The 5,857-nt window shown below is 34.5% G+C and overlaps 1 long non-coding RNA gene across 2 annotated transcripts in view; it reads right to left on the bottom strand.

Moving 5' to 3' along the window:
- Positions 1,694 to 5,857, bottom strand: part of LOC109834098 — a 7,737-nt gene continuing 3,573 nt past the window's right edge. The window contains exons 4-5 of one of the 2 annotated variants that reach the window (XR_002245448.1): positions 5,327 to 5,394; positions 1,694 to 1,861 (exon numbers count right to left, since the gene is read on the bottom strand). This is a non-coding gene — a long non-coding RNA (uncharacterized LOC109834098). The remainder of the gene's footprint in view (positions 1,862 to 5,326; positions 5,395 to 5,857) is intronic. The other variant, XR_002245449.1, reaches the window with a different exon arrangement.

Genomic DNA, 5,857 nt, shown 5'->3' with positions numbered 1-5,857 from the left:
AAAAAGTAATACATGTCCAACACGAGGACTGAAGAAAAATACGTGTCCAGCACATGGACCGAAATGATAAGTATCCAACACATGGATCAATTGTAATGTATGCCCAACACATGGACTATAAGTAAAGAGGTGCAATTGTCAAAGGTATATGTGGAAAGATATACATATCCTAAACTCGCACGTGTCTCGATGTGCGGGTCTAAACTTGTGTCAAAAGTGTCAACTCACATGTATAGACAAGTGTTCCATATTGTAGATTTAATGCCAGAAAAATCGAGGTAAACCATTCGTACACACAATATACACAACAAAATATACTCCTGCACAAACAGTATCGCGGTCGACCGCAGAGGCCACTTCGGTCGACCGCAAAATGAGCAGAGATGTTCTGCTCGACAGAACGCCCATCGGTCGACCGCACATAGCGTTGCGGTCGACCGCGAGATTGGCAGATGCCTAAATTTAGGTTTTTCTCTACTTCGAAAATTGATCCAAACAATACATCTCTGCTTCCAAATGATATATCACATAATCTAATACATATGAATCATCATATAACAACATTTAGCATGTAAAAATCATCACCAAAAATCGTGAACATGTATACCCGTGTTTTAAACTTTATAAAACAATAAAAATCAGAAATTTAACTCTTAATAAAACATTTTCAGTTAGATCTCTTTAACCAAAAATCGTTGGTGGGTATTTGAAAACTGAAATACTTAGTTTCCACATCACATATCATAAGGATCTATCTAAGTACGCAAAATAGTGATTTAGGCTCAAGAAAACTCATTAAAATCGTTAGAAAAACTCATAAAAACAAGGGTGAGAGATTGGGCGAGATGTTACTCGCCTGAGGGGGTTGATGAACACCCAAAAACGAGTGAGAAAGATCCTCCTTCAATCTGAACAGCAAAGCTCCGCCATGAACTGGCGTCTGTACGCTGAGCGGTCGACCGCAGCGACCACGGCGGTCGACTGCTCAGAGTTCTGGGCCATGCTCAGACTGGGGTTCGGTAAAAAGGTTGTAACTTTCTCATACGATCTCGGAATGAGGTGATTTAAGATTCGTTGGAAAGCTATTGAAGAGACCTACAACTTTGGTCTTATACACTCTTCCAGATTCTAACTGAATCAGTATGCAAAACATAAAAACTCTCAACTGGTCAAAATTCTCAGATTATCACTATTTGCCTTTGTGCATGTTTTGTGTATTTACACTCATATATTCACAAATATACATTAAATTGATTTCAAATCAATTCCTATCATACTCAAACATCAAAATACATTATTTTCATCATATAACATATTTATAATTATTTATCACTCTATATTCAAATTTTCGGGGTTTTACAGTTTTTCTACTAGTGCTTAATTGCCCACAATTACTGGCTACGGTCCTGGCGCAAACCACCCCACTCCTACAGGGAGGTCCCGATAGGATTTACATCCCAACACACTATTTTAGCGACGGTCCTTCCATTTGTCCAAATTATTAAAATTTTATTGGGGAAAAAAGTAAGAAGTAATTCAAATTTTAACACATAATAATGCATTTTCTGTAAAAAAAAAGCACTTAATTCAACAATAAAATAGAGAGTTTATTGATAAAGATTCAATTAATGATCAAAATCAAACTTTCTTTATTTAGAAACAACAAATAGAAAGATCATAAATGTTTCCTAAGAAAAAAGTAATGATCATTACATTCATCTCAAAGTTTTCAATTTTCTCCAGAGCCTTCAATCTTCTCAGTATAATCCGTTGCTACATCCTTCAATCACATCACAACACAAATAAACTTCTCGAATTACACATTAAATGATTCATAAATCAAATATGTGTTGTTGCATTTCTGGAGGACAGAAGAAAGGTATAAATATGAGATGGAACTAATAATTGTAAACTTTCATTTAAAAAAAGAAATTTCTCAGTAGATAGTACTTATAGCCAAAATTAAACATATATACTAAATCAAACCAAGATCATGCGGAAATTGAAGGAAATTTTCTTAATTTACTTGTTGACTAATTTAAACATATGATCCTTGGCGCAATGGTAAGGTTGTTGCCTTGTGACCTGGAGGTCATGAGTTCAAATCATAGAAACAGCCTCTTTGCATGCAGGGTAAGGCTGCGTACATTTGACACTCCCCAAAACCCACAATGGTGGGAGGCTCATGCACTGGGCTACCCTTTTTTTTTGCATTTTCGGAATTGCAGAAACAATGTTTAAATATGCTGTAAAATATATTTCTAACTTTCACTAGAAATAAAGAGAAAATATTGATGCAAACAAACAAAAGAAAAGAAAAAAATAAAATAGAGTATTTACAAGAATTTTTCTATTACAGATAATAAAAAGGTCCTGGAACAAATAATTAAAGCTAAATATTAGAACAGGCGAACCGCCCCACCCCCCCCCCACACACAGCACACCACCACCACAAAAAACATGTGGACGATTATCAGATAAACCCCCCATAACTTTTAAAATATAAAATAGAAAACCCTTAAGTTTAGGGGTTATAAGAAAAACCCCTTTAACTTTAAGATTAAAAAAAACACTAACAACATTAACTACAACTTTTCACATGAGTGGGTAAAATTACACAAGGGGACTTTTTTCAATGAAAATTTTTGCTCACACTTTTAGGGGGATTTTCTGATAAAATCTTAAGTAACTCCTAAACTTAAGAGGTTTTCTAAAGTTATGGGGATCTGAAAAATCGTCCAAAGTGTGTGTCAACGGGTGTTTTGGCGGGTGGGGTGGGGTTTGATATTTAGCCATGGATTAGTTCTCCATTTAGTTTACTTTCTTATATTGCAAGCTTTTCCTTATGCAACCATTATCCACAAGTCAACGTGCATGAATCCATATTTGACTAGGGGACTACATGGTATGGAACTAAATATGAACAATGTATACACTAATTATGGGTATTTTACATGAAAACACCACGAACATTTGGTTCTTCACTTCTAGTCCTTATAAAAATGTATTACATTTTAAGCATACCATGTAGTAAATATAACAAATATGTTATGTAGAGACATAAATTAGTCATACTATACACATGTAATTGAATATTATGTAAATCCAGATAGATTAATTTGGATAGGATCTGAATATCTGGTTAATCTTATTTTAATATATTTATATCATCTCCTGAGTAGACATTTGAGCATGTAGTTTAATAAAATGGTCTAGATAAGTAGTTGGAAGCACAAAATTATGTACGGCTAAATGTAAAGAAATTATTTGCAATAAGTAATTAGAGGAGGTGATGGGTAGCATAAAATAATAGAAGAAGCCTAAATCTACTTTTCTTTTGATGTTAAAATATTATGGAGACCTTCCAAGGCTCTGAAAAAGATGGTATCGTTGTAATGATTTTTGGGCATTCGAATGGCAGTTGTTAGTTTGAAATCATGAAATATTTATAAAATTATGAAATATTTTCATTATCTTTTTCAAAATTTATTCAGGGTCTCTCTGCCAAAATAAAACTACATTGAGAGTAAGTTCGAGATAGCAATACTACGGAGTCTATGTGCAATTAACCCAAAAAAGTACCTTGAGAAGCTAAATGGTTTTTCCCCCTTACCGAATCAAACTGCAGGCCTTAACTACTGCGCTGAGCAACCTTATTTGATATACTTCTATAATTTTCTCGATCTGGTCTCCTTCATTCTCACTCATCAAGGCATCCCCTCTCCAACTTATAAACCCCACTGAAGCTTTTAGTACATAGCCCTGGAAACTTCAGTGTGAAGGTATAAATTCAAACTCACCATATCTTTTTCGTTTATTGAGTTCATGAATATGAAAACCTGTGCACCCAACTAGAAGAAAGATGTAGCCTCTACATATATCTCTTCGTAAATGAATCTGCACTTGCCATATTCGCCCTGGACCTTTGCCGATGTACCAGAGAAACTAGTCTAGAAGATGCAAATGGAAACCACTCGAGAATCCGTTGATAATTATTTTACTGTTCATCCAAGTTCCACATCCATATATTATAATTCCGGTCTCACAGCTTGAGATGAAAATAGTATGAATGTTCACAGAAAATGCCACTTAGCCAAACTTTTGCAGATGTAGCTAAAGATATTCAACCCAAAATCACTAATAAGTACATCACTATTATATCTATACAAGCAAAACTTGTCCATTGTTAGTAATTCAAGCCAACATTATGATGCCCTGAATGTTAAATGATATTACAAGACAAAATGGCTGAAAAAGACACCTGAATTTACAGAGCATCTTCTTATAAAACGTGAGAAGGCTGGTAAATTTGACATATTTGGATAAAGTTTCTGTCCTACATAGATAATAGGTGGAATTATTATGAGAGCTATAATTCCAAAGCAGGATGCTCATATCAGTTTGGTTAAAAACCCCTAGTATTGCGCATCATTCAATTATCATTTATTTTCAAGGTACGACCCTAAAAAGACAGCCAAGATTCTCCAAATTTGGAGCTCCAAGACCAAATGCTGTAATTCATAGGGGAAGTGAAATCTTTGCTAGCCATGAAAGCATGTGGATCAATGAACTTGAGTGCAAGTCGTGAACCAGAATTCGTTCTCCCTAGATGTGTTTCAGTCTATGTTTGCAATGAACACAAATTAGGGTGTCAGTTGGCAACGTAGATATGATGTTGGACAAGGGATAGTAAAATTAAACTTCAAAAACCTTTTATTACTCTTCATGTGTATACTTCTCTATGAGTGCTAGTTGGAGCTTGCATGTTTTGCATGGCTTGTATATAGCCATAGCAATAGCAGCAAAGGAAGAAAAATATCAAATAAATTAACAGTATAACATGAACCTGTGAATTGATTATAGCACAATTAAACTTTAAAAAGAAAAGCACATCTATGCTTATGGGAGTGCATTAAAAATATCTTATGTAGACCAATGATCAATAATGATGCCCCTCTCTAAAAGAAACCGTCAGAATTGGAATGGTTCGACCAATCACCATAAGCACATATCAGATGGAATTGTGCCTTGAATTATGGATGATAAAGTCATTTACCTTATAGTTGCAACAATATGGCCCGATATAAAATATAAAAAATGAAACATGCACTGTTTCTCATCTAAATATGGGTAATGGTCTGTTATATATTATATGGGAAATTTCATTGGAAGTTTATATTGTTTGCTATTGTCTTGATCATTGTTTATTAAGCTTTACCATTGAGATTTCAAAATACAGATAACAATTTTATCAGTTTCAGTAAACTGAAAAAAAAGGTATGATATACGGCTAGACCACAAAAATAGAAAAGGAATAATTAAGTACCAGTGACAGTTTGGAAGCATTGGTAGGAGGTTGTGGCTTGTCCGAAGATCCCTTTGTTACATGCTCTTCTGTGAAGCATGAACACAAAAATGGACACATATATGATATGCAAAAACACCATCACACAACAAATTTTAAGAAAATGGAATATGGATGGGTGAAACTGCAGTATATATACACATAAATATGAGTCACAATGTTCTAAATTCCCTGCCGCTGCACTAAAACTTCGAAGTTTTGATGAAAGTTGAGAGCTGATGGATTATAGTTTTATATTCTAAAATATGTATACAACATGATATGCTACATACACAATCCAGATAAAGGTTTAGGAACAAATACATCGTGAGCATGGTAATCAGAAAGCTATGTGCGTGCATATTAATTAGTTGAATGATTATGTTCTCCGTTAAGAGTATGGAAAGATTATATGACTTACTGCACCTAAAATCAACCCACCATCTACATATTCCAACTTAACCTTTTAGCATCAAATACAACTATGAGAAGCAGTGGCATAGCCAGGATTTG

This window comes from Asparagus officinalis, chromosome 3, assembly GCF_001876935.1.
Source record: "Asparagus officinalis chromosome 3, Aspof.V1, whole genome shotgun sequence".
Classification (NCBI taxonomy): domain Eukaryota; kingdom Viridiplantae; phylum Streptophyta; class Magnoliopsida; order Asparagales; family Asparagaceae; genus Asparagus; species Asparagus officinalis.
This window is presented reverse-complemented; position numbering and strand designations above follow the sequence as displayed.